This window comes from Lissotriton vulgaris, chromosome 6, assembly GCF_964263255.1.
Source record: "Lissotriton vulgaris chromosome 6, aLisVul1.2, whole genome shotgun sequence".
Taxonomy (NCBI): domain Eukaryota; kingdom Metazoa; phylum Chordata; class Amphibia; order Caudata; family Salamandridae; genus Lissotriton; species Lissotriton vulgaris.
In genome coordinates, this window is record NC_141694.1 from 319,641,429 (window position 1) to 319,663,120 (window position 21,692).

General features: G+C 42.2%; 1 protein-coding gene across 10 annotated transcripts in view; it reads right to left on the reverse strand.

Moving 5' to 3' along the window:
* The window catches only part of HPCAL1 (hippocalcin like 1), a 1,564,223-nt gene that overhangs the window by 1,188,344 nt on the left and 354,187 nt on the right, over positions 1 to 21,692 (reverse strand). For 5 of the 10 annotated variants that reach the window (XM_086926341.1, XM_086926346.1, XM_086926345.1 and 2 more), the window contains one exon: positions 6,817 to 6,868. The exons of the other annotated variants lie outside the window; for them this stretch is intronic. The gene's annotated coding sequence lies outside the window, so the exon portion shown is untranslated. The remainder of the gene's footprint in view (positions 1 to 6,816; positions 6,869 to 21,692) is intronic. 10 annotated transcript variants of the gene reach the window in all.

The window sequence follows — 21,692 nt, forward strand, 5'->3', positions numbered from 1 at the left end:
AGGTGCTAGCCACGAGCTTAAGATGTTTTATGGGAACTGGGTCACTCGGGGAGCCACTCTTCATCTCCAACAGGACTTTTATCACCTCCTCTTCCGAGAAGGGGCCAAAAGATGCTAGCTCAATCGAGCGACTTGTGAGGCTAGTAACCGGTTCATGGCTTTGAGGAATAGTGGGTAAGGAGGATAAGATTTTCTCTATTTTTGAATGGAAGAAGCTGGCCAGTTCTTCACATTTGTCTTTGGGATTATCATGCAACACTGGAGGGACCGGGGCATTCAGAAGTTCCTTGAAGATTTTAAACGATTCTCCAGAAGAATTGCTTGCTCTCTCAATCCTGTCGCTAAAGAAAATCTTTTTAGCGTCCTTCAGTGCGCTTTTATATTTCCTCAACTCCCTTTTGTAATTGGCCCGGCTTTCTTCCGTCTGCTCTCTCCTCCAAGCACGTTCAAGCCTTTTACAAGAGGTTCTGATGCACCTAAGTTCGGGGGTATACCAGGGGGCAGAGCCAATTCTTCTCTCCCTAACAAGCCTCCTTTTATTCGGGATCAATAAGTCCAGAGAGTTAGTCAGCCATTCGCCCAAGAGCTGATCAGCGATGTTGGTGTCATCTACGGGGTGAGGACAGATTCTAGCTAGTTCTTCCGCCCACCTGTCCACCGGGAGCTTCGACCAGAGTCGTTCCACAGTATGTTGTCTTGGTGCGGGGTCTCTCCGGTTCCCCAGCAGCCAGCTGAACGGAATGAGATGGTGATCGGTCCAGGGGAGAGCCAGCATCTGGAGAGCCTGTAGGTTCGCAGAATTAGCAAAAACCGCATCAAGCTGATGACCTCTAATATGAGTAGCTCCCATATTAACGAGATGTAGGTCCAGTGCCCCAAGCGAACTTAAAAAATCCCTTGCTACTACGTCATTGGGGTCGTCAAAATGAAGGTTGAAGTCCCCAAGAATGACAAAGTTGGACGAGGCAGCAGCCAGTGGGATAACAGCCTCCATGAAAGAATCCACAAAGTTCCCTAGCGTGGCGGGAGGCCGATACACAAGGAGGCCAGAGATAGAGACAGTAGAGGAGACGCGAAGGGTAAACTGACAACTTTCAGCGTTGTTGATGCCGCAGTCTACTGCTTTGCATAAGAATGTGTCTCTATAGACAATGGCCACTCCACCCCCTCTCCCATCCGGCCTATCAAGATGGAACATGAGGTATCCCGGGGGGAGAGCGTTGACAATGTCGGGGTCGGAGCCTGTGGTCAGCCACGTTTCCGTCAGGAATAAGACATCCAGACTATGGTCCAAAAGGAGGGAGTGAACCTCCGTGGCATGACAAGGCAGTGATCTGCAATTAAGTAGAGCCATAGTCCGTAAGTCAAGGTCCTTGCGAGTGTTATGCGGGTGACAGGCAAGACAATGTTTATATGCGGAACCCTCAGTCCAGTAGTAGCAACAGCTGGGGTGTCTGGCCGTGCGTAGAGCAAGCAGTGTGTCCCGCGAATACCTGTGGAAGGGGGTCCGAGGGCTAGAAGAGTTAAACAGAGTGGTATGCCCTAAGCCCGTCTGGGCCCGGACGGGCACAGACGGGCTAGTCTTTGGCGTGTCTTCGGCGTGCTGAAGGTGTGCCCGCTGCGCTCGACCGCTGCGCTCGACCGCTGCGCTGTCGAGTTGTGAGCATGGTAATGAGGTGGAGGAGGAGGGGGCGTGGCTTAAAGCTATGGGCGTGGCCCCAAGTCACGTGGGAGCTTGACGCTGAAAGGGATATTGATCTTCCCTTTCAGGTGCTCGCTCTCAAAGCAAAATGCAGTTTAAAAATAACACAAAACACGAGTGTGCAGTTACAGGAATAAAAGCAGTTTACACAAAGTAAGCCCCGGCTTCCGCCTCAGGGTCCTATCAGGTCAGCACCGGCTGCTTGCTCAGCCCGGCGTTTTGTACTTCCTGGGGGGCGTGGCTTAAAGCTATGGGCGTGGCCCCAAGTCACGTGGGAGCTTGACGCTGAAAGGGATATTGATCTTCCCTTTCAGGCGCTCGCTCTCTAAGCAAAATGCAGTTTAAAAATAACACAATACACGAGTGTGCAGTTACAGGAATAAAAGCAGTTTACACAAAGTAAGCCCCGGCTTCCGCCTCAGGGTCCTATCAGGTCAGCACCGGCTGCTTGCTCAGCCCGGCGTTTTGTACTTCCTGGGGGGGCGTGGCTTAAAGCGATGGGCGTGGCCCCAAGTCACGTGGGAGCTTGACGCTGAAAGGGATATTGATCTTCCCTTTCAGGCGCTCGCTCTCTAAGCAAAATGTAGTTTAAAAATAACACAAAACACGAGTGTGCAGTTACAGGAATAAAAGCAGTTTACACAAAGTAAGCCCCGGCTTCCGCCTCAGGGTCCTATCAGGTCAGCACCGGCTGCTTGCTCAGCCCGGCGTTTTGTACTTCCTGGGGGGGCGTGGCTTAAAGCGATGGGCGTGGCCCCAAGTCACGTGGGAGCTTGACGCTGAAAGGGATATTGATCTTCCCTTTCAGGCGCTCGCTCTCTAAGCAAAATGCAGTTTAAAAATAACACAAAACACGAGTGTGCAGTTACAGGAATAAAAGCAGTTTACAAAAAGTAAGCCCCGGCTTCCGCCTCAGGGTCCTATCAGGTCATACATAATTGATGCGAACTCTGTTCAGTTTGCTCAAATCCCTGGAGTGAGGATAGAGTAATTCCAAACACGAACCAGAGAATCTTCTTGATACAAGAAGCACACATGGGATAGGGTCTGAGGCACCAAGAGATCCTGAAATCTCTAATAGAATTACAATCAAAATACTGGTGGCCGGGGATGAGCGTGCAAATTTACAACCTTGCAATGAATTGTCAGGACTGCAACAGAGATCGCAGTTGTGAACAGGACCAGAGACGTGCCCAGACACCACTATTAGACAGCATCAGGCTATCTATGCGCAGACATCCTGACGGAAAAATGCGATCCCATAACTATTAAGACAATATTCATTTGTATGTGGCCCCAGCGCTTGGCTGACGCCAGAACTGTTATAAAGATTTGCGAGTATTTATCGGCACATACGCAATTGGCGTGCTACATTCTGACCAGGGTCCTGCGTTTAGCTCTCGGGCTTACAAGGAGGCCATGGCCAGCATGGGCATTGCATTGCGGTATTCTAGTCCATTCCATCCAGAGGGAAATGCGGTAGTGGAGAGAAAAAAACGTGACATAAAGCAATCTATAACAGCAAGGGTATTAGGTTCAGGTGACGTGTGGGTCAAACATCTAATAAGTGTCCAACATAGTCTTAATAACATGCCAAGAAATTCTCTAGGAGGTATCAGTCCGTACGAACTTTTATTTGGTACTAGAATGATCATCCAGGATTTGGATTGTCAGACTTCCGTGGTGAAACAAAAAACCTTTGATACCAAAGATCGTTTGGCTGTTTTACAGGACTTAAATGAAACAAGAAAAAGGCTGAGTAACGAAAAGCTAAAGCCAACAACCACTGAAGAAAAACCACCTGTACCAGCAAGATCTGTCTGGATTCCAAAGATTGAGGATCTGGTCAGAGAAAAGATCGCAGTGAAGAAGGAATTTGGGGCTTCTTACAGAAAAGCAGTACCTGTCTTAGCTGTCAGCGGAACAAGATCAGTAGTACTACCCCCACTTGCTGGAAAAAAGGAGAACCGTGATGTATCAATCGACCTGGTGAAACCACAACCCTGTGGCCAATAATAAGTAGTAGGCCCAGTGAACTCCCAAGAAATAGCAGAAGACCAGATCTTGCTATAATCCAAGAGGTTCAAACTGAGAGTCTAATTACTTTTGATAAACCTGCAGTGAATAAAAAAGGACTATGAAACAAAGCATGGAACTTGTACCTCTTGATACCCAAATCACAACAGTTCGTCAAGAAACACCTGTCTACAACGATCTAGCCTCGGACTATACAAATGTAACAAAAGAAAATCCAAATATCAATGGAAATCCGGAAGCAATTCCATCAATTGACAGAACTGCATCTGGCTACTTTATCAACTTTGATGACTTTTCTGATGATCCAAGTGAATATGGAGACAAGCCAGCAAAAAAAACATTCAAAGAATAAATCACAGAACTCTTTCATCAACTCAGAGAAACATATCTAACTTCACCATGGATTACATTATGGATTGTGTTAGGTGTACTTTTCCTCCTTCTGTGGCTCATCTTGGTTTTAAGTTTGGGTAGATTTATTGATGGAAAATATAGTACAATGGACACAGCAAGTCAGAACATCAACTTGGTCCTGAAACCACACAGATCCTCTCACATCGAAAAAAGAGAACTATCATCAGTGAACATCACAGCCTTCCCTATACCTGGTGGTATAGCATGGGACAAAACGGACTATGAAATCTATGGCCCGGTTGAGCTCTTAAAATATCCACATCAATTTAAGATCTCCTTAAGTGACTTTGTATCACCTAGTACTTTCTCTGATGATTGGGACTTTGAAAATATTAATAATATGATGTCAGATTTAGAAATGTCAGCAAAATTTACAGAACATGAATATTTACAGGGTTCATCGAATTATGAGGAAATGTATTGTTACAATCACTTTGGGCATCATTATCTGCATAAATCTGCTAATCCTAGAAATGTTTTCAGTTATAATCAGTGGGAACATTGTCTAACTCCGCCAAAAGGCAGATGAAAAATTCCCATATTTCTCAGGGTATAATTACACTAATCCAGAAACGTTTTATTAGAAAATGTTAAAGACAGGAGTGAAAAACATGTTGACAAATACTAAACTGATTTATTCGGACAAATTTTATGAAAAAATGTCTACATTTGGTTTTGAATATTGGAAAAACAACATTGAGACAAAAACCATCTGGGGTACAAAAGAATGGCAGGTACAAGGTCTAGAATCATTGTTTAGAGCCTGCATGATCCCAGAACAAATAATGTTCCTGAATGACACCATTCAGCAAACAACATGTCTTGGTTTAGCCAAGATAAAAGATTTAAACAATCCGTCTATACCAAAGCCTATGCCTGATAGAAACACCACTACAGATGAGGGGTTAGACGTCTCCTATATTTTAAAACAAAACAGAACACTTACTGATTGGAACAAATGGTTGATCTGGCCCACAGACCCTAATAACTGTCAAGATAGATTCCTGAACAAAATACAGGGGTTTAAACAGACCAGGCTAGACCTTAGATATTCCCAGAGACAACATCCAGGGATAGTTACAACATACAGTGTAGGAAAACTATGCTTTGACTGGCTACAGAGATCCACACTTCCCGAAATTAAGCAACACTTAACTTTACTTAAAGAAGGTGCTGACTTGCGAGATTTCTTACTGGGACCTCGCAAACAGCATCAAAAACGTTTCATATGCGCCAGTATATACGCAGCTTACAATGAAGCTTGGAAAGTAACACAAATTGAAACTGCAGAAAAATTACGAGAAATTGATCGTATTGATTTGGAAAAATCACTTTCTGTAGTGGACAATGGGTTAACAACTCTGTCCTCCAGAATTTATTTACTGGACAGCATTGTATAATCTGCTATTGATATAACAGTACAAAAATAAAACAGATAGAAAACAAATCCAATAAAAAAATTCACGAAGTTTACAAACCAGAAAGAATTTGAAAATTATACATTTGAGGAACACTACAGAAAAATAGAAAAATAAAAGGAAATTACAAATATTATGGTAAAATATAAGCAACTTTATCCTATTCTTTTTTTTTTTAAATGCATCCAAAAATAATGGAAGTCTTCGACCCTGATGACGAATCTGTCACAAAACAAAACATATCCACCACCCACACATAACAAATACAGTAAATGAAATAAATTAAAAGTATATTAATTTGGGTGGATTGCCTCCCCAGAGTGTCTGCTGCGGGCAGGAGGAGGGAACATTTATACACATGGTATGGCATTGTCTGTCTCTAGATCGTTTTTGGAGGGGGGTGCTTGACTATCTATCGGAGGTCCTGGGGTGGAGGCTCCCACGCACACCACGGTTGGCCTAGCTTCACGTCATGGAGGGGATAGGCGGTAATATTTACAAGGGACACCTCATGCTGTTGGGTTTCACACTGGCGAAGAGGGACATTGCCAGGGCATGGAAGGCGCCAAGGGCTCTGTCTTTGGCCGCATGGAAGAATGGGCTGGACTTCTGCATGGGGATGGAACAGCCTACTTTTGTTGCTAGGGGATGCCCATGCAAGCATTACGAAATCTGGAGATGTTGGGCGGACTATCGGGTCTGATGTTAGAACAGCCACAGGCGGAGGAAACTCATTCGCCGTGATAGGTTATGGATATGCTGTGGGAGGTGGGGGTGCAACGGTGGGGGGACTCAGGGAGGTCCATTCAACTGGTTCTGCATGTATGTGGGGGTCAGGGCTGAGCAGACCTTTTGCGATCGAGAGGAAGGGTGGGGGGAGTTGGGGTTTTCAATATATGCGTTGCATAGATTTGTTCGGGCAACATTGGAAAAAGTCAAAGTCATCATATCTGTGTGGGTTGATTAGGATGCAGAGCTCTGCAATATATGTGCAACTTGACAAATAAAATCTGTTTAAAAAAAGTATATTATTTAAAAATAAGAATTCACATATTACAAACAATAAATATATTATGTTACATTACAAACATTACACTAATGCCTACCACACTAAAAGAACCCATGGCACAATGTAATACTGGAGTAGCAAACCATAACCAAGCAAAACAATAACCTAACTTTTCTACCCCAAACCACATTTCATTTACCCCAAAACACCATAAAGTAACTTAAAAGTAGCCTTACCAGATCCGTTGACCAGCAAAAGAGAACTGCAAGCAACAAGAAACAGGAATTCCTAAAAATTATAACAGACTAAATAAATAAAAAACAGAGGTAGCGACATAAACATGGCCAATAAATAAGAATACAAAGACTACCATTGCACAGAAATCCATGAATAGAAAACAGAAAATCATAACAATATTATGTTTCTATTAAAAGAAATGCTAAATAATGTGACTAAATATGCAGCAAATATTTATTTTTTAAAAACTGTTTCAAATATATTAAAAAGTAGGTTAACAAGCAAATATTTATTAATAGTACTAATTAATGTATATTTAATAAAGGTTATAACCAAAAATATTTTAAGCGTAGTTCTGTAAAATAATATATCCTAAACATATTTGAAAAATCAACATGCGTAAATGTAGAATTTATGTGCAAAATGTATACATGCATGTGAAGTTGAAATGTTATTTTATATAAAAGTTACACTGTATTAAAACTTACATGTAAATTAATAAAATTAAAAATGTTAAAACTGTCATCAATATATGTGAATAAAGCTATGTGACACATGCAAGCGTATTTATTATTTCTAAACACATACGTAAAACGTACACCACTCAACATAAAAAAACTTGCATGTATCTTTTATGTATCATTTATTGTGTAAACCACACATTGGAAAAAGTGTTAGAAATTAAAAGGATTACGTTTACTTTTCTCACTCCAATCTAAACAAAGGTGTGGGATAATATAGAGGTTATATTTACTATTCCCACTCCAATCTAAGCAAGTTTAACTCCTCATGACGGAACCAGGCCGTCATGAGCGGCGTGTGCTCATGACGGCGTGGTTCCGTCATGCGGCTACCGCTCCTCCCAACCTGCATTAATTCCCCGCCTGTGCGGGTAAATTAATGAGCGGGCGGGCCCTGATGGAACCACGCCGTCATGAGCACATGCCGCCAGTAGCTCATGCCGATGTGGTTCCGCAACAAGCGCAGCAGCGCCGTGCCCGCCCCCTAGTCCCCCCGCACCGCGACACAATTTACGCTGCGGCGAAGGTGTTAAGGAAGATTACGGGCATTAAAGTGGTTACATTTACTATTATTACTCCAATCAAAGCTACTTTGAAGAAGATGTTGGACATTAAAGGGGTTAGACTTACTCTTCCCACTATCTACTTTACGTTAGGGAAAGTGCTGGACATTAAAGAGGTTACATTAACTACTCTCTCTCCAATATAAGCTACTTTGAGGAAGGTATTGGAGGTGTTCGATTTACTATTTCCTCTCTAATCTAAGCATCTCTGCGGGAGGTGTTGGACATTAAATGGTCTAAATTTACTGTTTTCACCCAAACCTACACTAAGTGTAGGAAGGTGTTGTACTTAAAATATCTAAATAATATTTCTACAACCAAAAATAAATTAAATATGATCTACAAATTATATAACTCTAGTTAACTTGAAAGAAAATGTAATTGAATTAATATTAGCATATTTTTTTAATGTTCTCCAAAAATGTAATATTAATATTTCCACTTTTTAAAAATAAGTTATAAACCAAAATGTCCTTTACATTTGTAAACCCTCTTATTTTTGCAATAAACTAAATATATATAGAAATTAAAGCAATACCTTACACTGTTATTTATTATTTTGTTATATAAGCATGCCATAAAAGTTTTATTTTTAAAAAATCGAAAAAATACCCTTTTTATTTGATTGAAAATTATTACAAAATGAAATATTCAATGAATCAGTTTATTACACAAAAATAACCCTTTTAAACAAAGTAAAACAATTTTGGAGCAAAAATATATTTAACTAAAATATGCTTTTATATTTTAAATCAATTAATATTTATATTTCGAATAAACTCCCTACCCTTATCTGCATAAATCCTACATCTCGTTACTAAAAACAAACTACATTTTCAAAATAGTTTTAAAACCCAATTTAAAATATTGAATTTTAAAACTATTTGTAGCTAAATCTTTTAAAAAAAATATTTTAAAAGTGTGCACGTAAAACAGACAAAAAAACCAACTTGTAACAAAAAAACACTTAATTCAATTAAACTGAAATAATTCACTACAAAAAATTATAAAAAATGACTTGTATTACAAAAATGTTGAAAATTTTTTATTTTTTACAATTATGTTTTTGCAACTATATTGAAAACAACACCAAAAACGATATTCCTGCAAATTCCTTGCAACAATATTTTTGACATAACAATATTCTTGCGATTATATTCTTGTAACTAAAGGTTTGGTCACACACAGTCTTCCCTCATCTATCTACAACAAGGGGTGGTGAGGGACAGAGTCTCTGAATTAAGCAGAAAGCTCTCACCCAGTCAAGAGATCAGGGCTAGATCCAACACCGTTTTTTAGCTCACTGCACCATCCCAGTTTCAGAACCTAGCTGTATGCAAATTAGTCTGTTCCTGTCCCAGTGCATGATGGGAACAGGGCAAACCAAACTACAAAAGCCAATTCTTACACTGGGAAGGAAACAAGCTCCCGGGGACCGGTTTCTGGCATTACAGCCGTCTTCGGCCCGGTTTGCTTGAATCCTGATGGTGCAATGAGCAAGGGTCTCACATCTGAGAATACCCTTCCACGCTTAGGGTGGACAAAAAATATTTACAACAAGGGGTGGTTCCCTCATCTATCTTCCTTTGCCTTTGCCCCATCTGTATCTTGATCTCTCTATGTCCCTTAGAGTCTTACATGTTTGTGTTTGCTTTTGTCTAGATCTTCCTTTTAGTGTTTCTTTTCTAGTTTCGTTCACACAAGGAGGTCAATTTTTCTTGCATGTTTATACCTCTTTCAGTGTCTGCCACTGTCTATAAACCGCCACATCTCTGTAACTTAAGTTCCTCCCACCTATGTCTCCATGTGTCCATGTTCCACCTGTATCTCCCATTAACTGTTTTGCCACATTTGTGACTCCCCATCAAACCCACTTTGTGCAACTGTTAGTGTCCACAGAAATGAATGTCCGTCCCCTGATATCATTCCTGAGACTCATGAGTATCTTCACAAATATGTATCACCTTGGGCCTATGTCATTCTGTAACGAAATCTTCCCATGTTAGCCCCTTATAATTCCCAATGTTTCAGGCACAATATAGGCATGATTTCTATTATTATTCAGTGTTCATGTTTCCCTACCTCTGTGATCCTGCGCCTGTGCACTTTTGGATGTGGGTTCAGAATAAATTACTTTGGGCCTTATTACGAGTTTGTCAGTCGTCATGTTGGCCCACCACTGCTGCACTGACAGGTGGACCGCCTAGCCCATCGAACGCCCACCTGCCAGATTATAACTGTTATCCTTGGTGGGTGGGCCATGCTGCAGCGGTCTCATGGCAGTGGCTGTATAAGGTTCATAGGTGCGCCTTAACTGCAGACGCCACAGTGACAGTACCTGCAGCACGTTCGTGCATAGTGTGGCACTCGTGTGCAAGTCCAGGGGGGTACAACGTGCCTCCCACATGCCCCCCTAGACCCAGGAGGCCCCCTTAATTGCCTCTCTGCCACTCTCTTCACAGCAGGCTCACCACCATGTAAGGGGCGGTGGACAAGCGACTCTTAATATGCATTGCAGTGCCGCAGTGGCACCGCCAGTATATTGCTGACTCCTTCTGCTGCGTGCCCGCCGCAAGATCTTGGATGCCCAGAGGACACAGTGGTCCTGTGGCGGTCCGACTGTAACACTCTCAACACTACGGGGGGATCCACAGTGGTGGCAGTCGTCGGACCACACAGCAGTCCTGTGGAGCACCGTACTCGTAATAAGGCCCTTTGTAGACAGAGTAGAAACCTGGCAGATAGGACCCTCCTTCTGGGAAGGGGACCCCAATCACTAATATGCTTCTCATCTCAGGAACTTTTTGGAGAGGAATTAGGGCTGCACTGAGTGAATGGGATAGGTTTTAATTGTGGAGTGGCCTTCAGGAAATGGCTGGTAAAGCACTTTCTTGATAGGGAGGGGATAGGTCAGGAACTAAAATGGCAATAAGGGGGGGGGGGGGTTGTGGGGAATGGGATCCTTGGCCATATTGCGTAAGAGGGGTTGTAAAAGGTAGTAACTCATAGCCCATTGACAAGATGAGTACATCAGTGGGTCCAGGTTATGCTATAGATGATAGTCAGGGGGCCTTAGGCCACTTAACGCTACAGGCCAATTAGGAGATTACAGGCTGCTTCCTCATCCGTAGGTGTGAGGAGGGTAGGAAAAGGACCAAAGAGCAAGTGTTTACCAGGTTGTGAAAAGGGGGCATACTTCAGAGGGCACCAGGGAGCAGAAGAGGGTTACAAACAATCTGCAAAGATTTTACAAGCCTGCTTTTTCTGGACGCAAATTCAGTAGTATAATGCATTGAACAGCTTAAGTGGTGAGGATCAAAACAATACATTCATCTTAAAATATCTGCACAGAAGGAGCGGACGCAAACAATGCTAAATATGAGTTCCATGTATTCTCTGTGTGCCAAGTACAGAAAATAAATTGGAAATTGGATGGACCTACATGCCCTCATTGTCCATCAGTAATTCCACATCATATTATGTATTATTATCAAGTATTTTACATTTATTTTTTATCTTGCAAGTTCAGCAGAATTTCAGTTGATGAAGGTATAGTATCATGGAATAAAGAGTATTATAAAATTTATTTTTGTGTGCAAGTCAAACTAAATTCATTGCTATGGCATACAAATCCAACGTGGAAATATTTAACCCCTTGCATGCTGATGACTGCCCCCGTCCGTCATGCAGCACGGTGGGCGTGTGCGGATGACGGCTGGGGGCCGTCATGAACCCGCCCACTCTTTAGAAGTGCTGCACAGGCGCAGAATCGCGGCCGCACGCAAGGGGTTAATAACCACTAATGTACTTGCAGACAAGTTATTTTCAAAGGTCAATTTGCCCACAATGATGATATTCCAACCACAGGAGACACTACAGATCTCTGCGTGTAATCCTCGGATTCCAATTTGCAAAGATATTTTTAGATGTGAAATTAATTTTATACCAGAAAATACCTGCATTTAACCTTGTCCGGAATTCGCAAAAGGATTCTTGGAGGTGTAAACTGATTTACTGTTGCGGATTCCCTGCCAGTAACTCAAAGAACTCTGGCATCTTATATCCCACTCATAGGGTGGGAAGGGTGCACTCTAAAGCGTGGTCGGCCTGGGAAGTTTGGTAACACCCACAAACATGTACATCCCAAACTCCGATGAGGCTCTATTCCACCTTCGAAATTCTCATAAACATACCCTTGCCAAGAGATGGAATACCGTCCCTTCCTGGGGAACCTATCATCTCCATGTTTGGTGGTGGTCGGTGAGTATACCTTTTTGTGAAGGGAAAATGTATTCCTCATAGAAATAAAAGTGTGCCTTTGTACAAGTGGCACCATTCCCGCTGTGAATACTTCTGCATCATGTAGAATTCCACACAGGGAGAACAGGATACCAAGTGAGAATGTTATATTACATGCACAGAAGCACACCAGGAAACCGGGGACAACTTTCCAGGTGTACATTTGGAAATATCTGTGAATAGAAAAACACCTTAAAAGCACAGTTAAACACAAATGTAGATTTCCCCCTCTACCTTTGCATTTTGTTCCGTGAATATGGCCGTTAGTGCTACTTAGTCAAAGACTTTCCAGCTACAGTGGAGCAACCATGGTATGCTTTGGTAGCTTGTCCTTCTGACAGCTAAAATTTCCAAAGTAACTTGTCTTGTTTAAGTTAAGTGAGCTAAGCATATAAAAAAAGAATACAAAGTGTGTGTAGAGGTTTGCGAATGGTTACATATTTAAGTATTGTTGGCTGGTAATTGCCCTCTCTCCAATAATTGGCCCGAGGTGCACACGTGCTACTCTAATGAGTAGAGGGTAGTTTAAAAACGTTAATGCCCTGTAGAAGAGGGCAATAGGGATATTAGCACCCCCACGATTCCTGAGCGGTTAATTCAGCTCGTCGTGGGCAAAGGTTAAACAACTCTTCATTAGTGTAGCAGCAAGGCCCTCTTTCTCGCGCTTCCCTTTCCTTTTAGGGGAATGTAATGTCTAATGCCAAGTAGAAAAAAAAAACAGGTCAGTTTGTTTTTTATTTCGACATTACAATAGTTGTTATGCTTTACATTCTCTCTAGCGCAGAGAGTGGTTTCTGATAAAAGAGCTGGACCATTCGCGCACAGGGAGCTGAATTCATCACTTAGGGAGGGGTCATGAATGCAAGGTGCTTCTATGAGCAAGGAGCTGGTAGCCATGGAATGTCTGTTTGAGGGCCTTTAACGGTAGCTAGAGCCCAAAAAGGGAGTGTTAGAACTGGGAGTCTCTAGTTGGCAGGGGTAGGTACTACTGTCCAAATAGGGACCCTTGCTTCTATTCAGGGTAAGGAGGATACACTCTTTAGATAACCCCTGTTCACCCCCTGTGTAGCTTGGCACGAGCAATCAAGGTTTATCAAAGGCAATGTGTAAAGTATTTGTACCAACACTCACAGTAACACAGTGAAAACACCACAAACTGACTCCACAACAGTTTAGAAAAATAAAGGTATTTAATCTAAACTACACAAGACCAAAACGACAAAAATCCAACATACACAGTTCCAGAATATGGTTGCAAAAGTGTTCTTAAGGTTGTGATAAAATAATCCACAGTTCTGTGAAAAGTTCAGAGTTGCGTCACGTTTAGCCAACAGTACCTTTAAATGCGACTAAGTTCCCTAACAGAAACTGGTGCGGTGGAAAACAAGCGATGCGTCACTCCTGAGACCCTGGGGAGGCGATACGACAGCCCCGCTGGATGATGCGGGTGTGATGCTGTGACTCCGGTCTGTATGGGGACGGATGCAACCTTGTATGGATTCCAGTGCGGAGGTTCCGTAGTGAAAAAGCTTTCAAAGGCACAATGCGATGATCTTTGGAGTTGCGACGATTTCCGGGGTGACGATGCGTGGACCAGCAGTGATCTTTCTCTCGCAGCACCTCGATGCGATGGCTCTGCGACGACACTCGCAGCGACATGATGCGGTCCGCAAGCAAGCGGTGAGACGATCTCACCCAGCAATGACAGGCTCTGCGATGACACTCACAGCGATGGTAAACTCCCATACCGGTCTGGTGCGTCCCGCAAATGAAGGATGCGATGACTCTGGCAGCAGCAACAGGCACTGCGACGATCTCGGCCTTTGTAGCGGCGGGAATTTCCTCGCACTGTCGGAGATGCGCTCCGCGAGCAATGCAACAAAACTTTCAGAAAGTCTTTAAAAGCTTGGTTTCCAGCTACCCAACACAGGTACAACTTCCAGAGGCAACACAACAGGCCCAAGCACTCTAGGAAGGACAGAACTTGGAGATTCCTTCAAGCAAGGGGACACAGCACCAAAAGCAAAGTGCTTCCCCTCTCCTTAACAGCAAAGCAACAGCAGGTCAGTCCAGCAGAACAACAGCAGGACAGTCTTCCTTCTTCAGTTTCAGCTTTCTCCTTGGCAAAGGTTCCTTCTTGATTCCAAGATGATCTAATTTTCTTTAGTCAGGGGTCCTGTACTTATACCTCTAAAAGTCTTTTATACCTTTGTGCAGGAGGGCTCTGAATCCGGTCTGAACCAGTTCTTGGTGTTCCTTGAGCACTTAGTTTTCCTGGCATCTCCTTTCCTTTCAGAGGGAGGGGTAGGGTCGTCATCCGCCCAGCAGGAGGTGGAGCCAGCATTGTGGAAGGCAGGCACAGCCCTATTCAGGCCCAGGGGCTACCCCCTCCCACCACTATAGATGCAGATGGAGCTATTAAGCCCGGGGATGGCCCACTCAGACTCTGGGAGCCAACCAGCCCCTGTCACTCACAAACCAGACAGTCAATTCACAAACAGGCCAAGGCACACAGAAAGGTCAGACAAGAGAACAGCAACTTTCTAAAAGTGCTGTTCTCAAACACAGGATTTAAAAACAACCTTTCCTAAAAGATGTGTTATTAAATTCTGAGTTCAGGGATGCCAGACTTTTATGTCCTATCTAGATCCTATGGGGAGATATGCTGGTGGCCACTGTAGCCAGCATCCCCCATGATACTCTCTGGGGCAAGATAGCCTTACAATAGTGAAAAACGAAAATGGCTGTAATTCACAACCAGACCATATCACCTGCACAGGTACATGCTCTACCTTTCACATACACTGCACCCTGCCCAAGGGGGTACCTTGGGTCTTCCATAGGGGTGACCAATGTGTACAGAAAGGGAAGGGTTAGGCCTGGCCAGTGGATGGAAGTTCACAGATTGCACACAGGCACTGCGGTGGCAGGCCTGAGACATCATTTTAGGGCTACTCATGAGGGTGGCACAATCAGTGCTGCAGGCCCACTAGTAGCTTTTGTTATCACCAGCCCTGGCACACTCAGTGCACTTTACTAGGGACTTCGTGGTGACACAAATATGCCAATCATGGATAACCAATCATAATAACAATTTACACAGGGAGCACTTGCACTTTGACACTGAACAGCAGTGGCAAAGTGCCCAAAGCATCTAAACCAGCAAAAATGAAATCCAACACAGCATCAAAAATACAGGAAGTAGAGGCAAAAAGATAGAGGGAACCATGCCAAAGATGCCAGGTCTAACAGGGAGCATCCAAATTGGCCGGCCAGTGCCCTACATTTGAAAAAGTTTCTAATTGAAGTTATAATACATTTTAAGCTACCTATAACTTTGACTAATCAACAATACTTTATCAAGTATTGCCATTAAATGTTATTTTTTTCTCAACACATTCACACTTCCGAATGCAATAAGGAGTGAGCCATTCAAACATGTTATTAGGAAATGTTGCGACAAGTTTCTTATCGAATTGTCAAAAAACAGTTTGACCAATGAAAGCACAATTTGTCAGGCACTCAATTTCTACTATAGACAAAGGTACAACCTGTTAGAGACAATCAATTTAATTTTTAAAATTCAGTATCTGGTTTAAGGAAACATTTTGCAAATTCAACAAAAAGGAGTCCTTTATTTCCATGAACATTAGATTTGTAGTACTTAAAAAAACATAAGCCTCAATCTGTAAATTAGAACTAACTGAAACACTTTACTGATATTTCTGTGGCAACCATGCAACATCCAACAATGATAGAAAGCAGGTCTCTGAAAGATTCAAGAAGCATAGCCAATACAGCAATGCAGGGACAGTGGATTTAGACAGGTTCTTGAAATAATTAACCCGGATCTATCTACATTTGATTTTGTTAAAGTACTTTCAATTCTTTGAAAGGAGCATAACATCCAATAGAATAAATATTATCAAATTGCTTTGAAATTACATTTTCAAATGCAGTCTATATAAATAAATTATATTTAAGAAGGATAACAAAAGAAATTGAACGTCACTAAAAGTTTCTAGGGAGATTTAAGACTGCAGAACATTGAAAGTCGGTGCAACCCTAAATCCGCTTTAATTGATACAAAGACATGATGCCACATCATTATTGGCTTCAGTAATGCCTCTGAAAATAAGTTCTGACAGGAGGCGAAAGTAGTCATTTGCTTCTCCCAACTCCCTTTCTCAAACATAATTCAATCTCCCTCACATATACTTACCATCTTCTTATCTCCGCACTTTTATTCAGAGCTCTTTTCAATGACTTGTGATACTGCCTCTCATTTTGTGCTCACACCCTTTCTTGTAAAGTCATTTCCCTTCTTCCTTTATTAGCTATCAACTATTCCATTTTTCAAACAGCTCTGTGTTATCGTTTTTTCTCTCCTCATTATTTTTCGTGTCTTGCCAGACATTAGTTGCACCATTTAATTATATATTTTACTCACTAATAGCTTCTGCCAGCCGTTCTCCTCCTGTAGTTACACAGCCGATAGTTGCATGCCCCATCACGTTCCTTTATTCTGCTCTTCACTTCATAATAATATTAATACGTGAACAATCAAAGTATACATACAAAATACAAATATAAGAGTGTAGCAAGCATTAGCAATGCAATAGGTCTGACATTACTGGAAGTTTGAGCTATTGGCGTTGCATTATTATTTGTAACGCCAATAGTTCAAACTTCCAGAAATGCAAGACCTATGCATTGCAAAAGCTTTTTTAATCTTGATCTTACCTCCGGTATCCCATGAGGTTCTTCCGCAGGCCAGTGGCCTGTAGAAAAGGGCCTAAATGTTCCCCCTCCAGATGACGACATGGATGGATGCTGCTTTTGCTGTGAAGAGTGTGTGCGAGCGTGGAGTCAAGAGATATAATGAGCTGGACAACCAAAAGAATCAATTGGTGATGTCGACTAGCAGGTAAGAGAGGCGAGGCAATGGGGCTTGGTGGGGGGGGGGGCTTTGGATTTAGACAGACTATAAAGAGAGAAAATAAATTATTTATTTAATTTTCCCTCGTGGTCATCTGTCAAATCCCCTTCCCCAGCCCAACCAATCTTACCTGCGCGGGCCGCTCCTGTCTGCTAGGAGGTAACCAAGCTCTGAAAGGCGGGACAGATGCACAATATTAACCAACCAGAGAAAATGAATTTTAGAAAACCGCCTAACTAACCAACCAACCAAAAGTGGTGGGCAAGTACAAAGTCCCCGATAGCCCATATACCAAATACAGCATGCCTCAGCCCAGGCTCGACCTAAAAACAATCACATTCACCTTAAGTAAAAATATAAAAACAATTACATTTCACTTGAATTTGTAAAAACAATTCATAATAGGTACACGGACGTTTAAAAATGTGATAATCATTTTATGCACGGGGTCTTACTTAAAAGGTGCCAGTGCAATAGCATCTTAAAACTTTATACCAGGTGCACCCTTTATTCTATCACTCCCCTATTGCCTTTATCTACCCATAATAATTCTTACTTTTCCCCATGTCCCCTAAATGTCACCGACTACCAGCTCTGCTTCTTTGCGTGAACAATTCTCCCGTACCCTCTTGCTCTTCAATACTCTGTTGTAATATTCTAATAACTCATTGCTGTGCCTACATACATCTCTATATCTTCACAACTAAGATAGAGGACGTCGGTAGCAAATAACTTGGGACAATTATCATCACCGTCCTTATTTTTCCACTCTTTCACAAGCACTGGCTTATAGAGGAGGGTCAGACCACGAGGGTAGAATGTAAAATTCATCCCACAGTTTTTACCTTATGTAGTATCATGCACCAAAGAACTCCTCTCAACACTGGGCCCTGACATCCTTAACCTCATGTCCTATGTCGCGGAATACCACCTAAGCATGTAGGTTTACAGCTACAACACTATTCCCATCGAAAAATATTTCTTCACAAGGTGGATTGCAAATTACTGGGTTTTTCTCACCCTTAGGAGAACCTTTAAAATGGAAGTGAACTGGCAGTTACACTAATATGCAGAGCAGTACTACCGGATATTCAACTTCTAATCAGTATTTAGGCCCCAGAGGGAGTTAAACTGTACTTGCAAACATCAAAACCTTTCTCCAGATGAGCACAAACATCCAGAATTGGCTCCCCGTACGACAACTCATGCAACTAAACCAAAATCACAAAGAACCTATGCCAAACACGTTGCTGAATAAATTAAAACTTCCTCATCCCAGTGGTGTCAAACTAGGATAGTGAGACGGAGGTCAGGACAGACTCTTTGGCATCCTTCTAAAAACCCCATCCTAAGGACAGTACAGGTCTTAACACAGAATGAAAGAACGAGGAATCTTCAAACGGAAACTAACCAGCTCATCCCAAACCTCCTTCTCAAACTTCTCCCTCAATTGTTTACCCATGTAACACAACTAACAGGCACACACAATCACTACTTTAAAAAAAACTGCTTACTACATCCCCTTTCAACCCATCGCCTCATTATGACCCTATTCTAACTCCACTAAACACAAGAAAACAAAAAAAATCAAGAACACAACCCTAGCAGAACGAATGAACAAACACAAAAAAAAGACTAATCTACTAACTAATAACCTCTAATCTAGGGCTCTGGACTAGTGTGCTACTCACCGCAACATGCTTCAATGCCTCGTCAGGGGTAGTATGCGTTATATAAGGTATGCGTTATATAAGTACAATTTACAATTACACCGACCATTAACAATTTAAAAGATGAGGACAAAGACTTCAGGATCCTTTTCAGCCAACTGAGAGAGGAACCAAATTATAGAATAATCATAAAACTGAAGAAACCCAAATAAGCAAGTCTTCAAATGAGGCCTGAAACCACTGCATGCCGTACTTGGAGTATTACAGATGTTTCCTGCTTATAGCCAAGGTTGCAGCTTACTGCCTTCAAGTAAGAACATGCAATGTTAGCATCAATGCCCTCTCAATAAGTCTACCCACCCCTCACGAATCGGGAGAAGGACTTACCCCATTCATGAGTGCACAAGCCTACAGCAAAGGAGCAGCTGACAGTGGGGAAATGGAGGAAAGAACTATTGATGATTGACAGGGGACCTTACCCCACACCACAAAATGTCTTGAACTATAGTCATGCAATTCATAACATGTTTCAGCCCCTCTCCCACCTTATTATTCTCCTCAAACCCTCATTCAGTTAGACTGGAGAGAAGCATGGTAGTGCTAATCTAATGTACAAACCTTTATATTTGAATACACTCTTACGTGGCAGTACAGTGACATGTTTACTTTAGCGCAAAACAAGGACATGAACATACAATTAAGCAAAATATTTCAGCATTTTCATGACAGCACATTTTGTGAAATATATAATAGCAGGGGCTAGGCAATTCAACATGAAGGCGAAAGAGTTGAGAACAAATGCTCTCTTGATGTATTTACCACAAACCATAAGCTACTACTGCTATGTGTAGTATTCCATTCTGTGCTTCACGCTCTCCTTATCCTTGTACTTCCCTTCCTATGTTCTCATCAAGAAGCCTCTTTCCATTTACTACACTATGCCTGTGGTAAAGATAAAAAGGCCCATAGCTTGACTCTTTCTGGTATTGTGACTAGGAGCCATCCAGAGGAAGTTGGGCAAAACATATCCATTAACAGGCAGCCAATCCATGAAATAAATGCTCATAACCATTGTGAATTCGGTACACCTCTACCCACAGCTTCATGTATTCACATATCTCAAAAGTTCAGGACATTCTACTGTTCCCTCAACCTCCAGTGCCCACATTCATCCACATCCCCAGCTTCTAGCAACAGGCACCCCACTTTCCATTTTTCCCCCAACAGCCACATGATGTCTTCACTGACCTTCATTTCAACACAGCCATGGACAGTCACAGTTAAATTAAGCGGGCAGAGCAGAATGTATTTTTTTTTGTTTTTCACAAGAGGAGTCTTGCTCTACTGAAGCAGTACATCACAGGACAGATATTTCACATCATAATCCTAACTCTTGGGTGAAGTGAAAAACAACCAGTGTGCATCCACTGCCAGGACAAAGCAAGATTAGTGCGAAATGTAATATATTTATTAGAATTCCTGTGCCACACAAAATACCTATCAGATTTTCTGTGCCAGTGCTCTGCAGGCCAGGAAGACTGTGCCCACAAAGAAGTGTGATGGCCCCACTTGCTGATGGGAGCGTAATGCAGAAATATCTAAAATAGGAGCTAGTGTCTAACAAGTATGCTAGACATTTCTGTATAACTCTGATCAGCAATATTCCCCAGTTATATAACAAACTTGGTGGTAGTGTTTCTCATCAGAGAAAACGTCCGCACCTAATGTTGAAGTTATTCTCACTGGGTACGTGATACGTAAGGTATCAAAAAGAGGTGCACTGAGAACTTGATAAGACACCCACCACCAGGGGTGTTTAAGCAATGCAACTTAATGCAAATACCAAGAATCAAGAGAACAACCAAATTGCACAAGCACCCTCTTCAAAGTCTGTTCTCAGAGAACATTACTGTAGGATAGTGGTATTGTTTCCAAGGTTATTACACCAACATCAACCAATGGTTCAATAGCAGTTTCAAAGTATGGATCCAAAACCAAATCTTGTGCTTCAAGTTCTTTATTAGTCAAATATGTTAAAAGTTTCCCAGCTTTACACTGCCTTCCCCAGTTATAGTAAGCTCCACAAACTGTAACCCACGCCCTCCATGAACTAACTGCTCATGACCTCACAGATGACAGCACTGGGGAGCTCAGATGATATCACTCAAGACGTCACTGTATATACATGGATAATGAGTGCTGAAGAATGTGTGAACAAAAGAAATCACAATAAATGGTCAAAGACCGATTGCGGAGTCTCCAAGGAACTGACATGTTGCTGAACTACATGCAGTCAATGCGGAAAACAGAGGGTGTAATGGCATGTAGGACAAATTGTCGAAGTCACTGAGCCAACAAAGTGGGACCTCAGCACACAGTATATAGCCTTGCATCCTTTCTTTAAGCCTCCTAAGCCAGCTATGCATAACGTTGAGCACATATCGATTATCTGTTAAAAACTTGGATACATTATTATTGTTTACGGGTATGATTAGGCCCATATTGCAGCTACGCATTGCAAAGTGTCAAGTTGGAAACATCACTGCTAGACAGGGATAGATGGAAGACAGATTGCCAAACTCCATTGATAGATGAAGACTGGGATGAAGCATGTTAGCGTGTACAACAAGTATCTACAAATGCAGATTTTAACTGGTGTATAATAATTAGTTACAGAGAAGGTAAGTTGCACACAATCGGATGGCTAAAATCTACATCAAGCTTGCAGCCGCATGCCAGACAAGCAGACAGATGGAGACCGATTTTATACATTTAATCCGGGTATGCACTGCAGAAAAGGAGATCGTAAGAAACAGGAGTATTAGTTGGGGGTGAGATCATAACCCTTTGGCAGCCTGGCACTAAGCACTCAGGGTTAGTTTA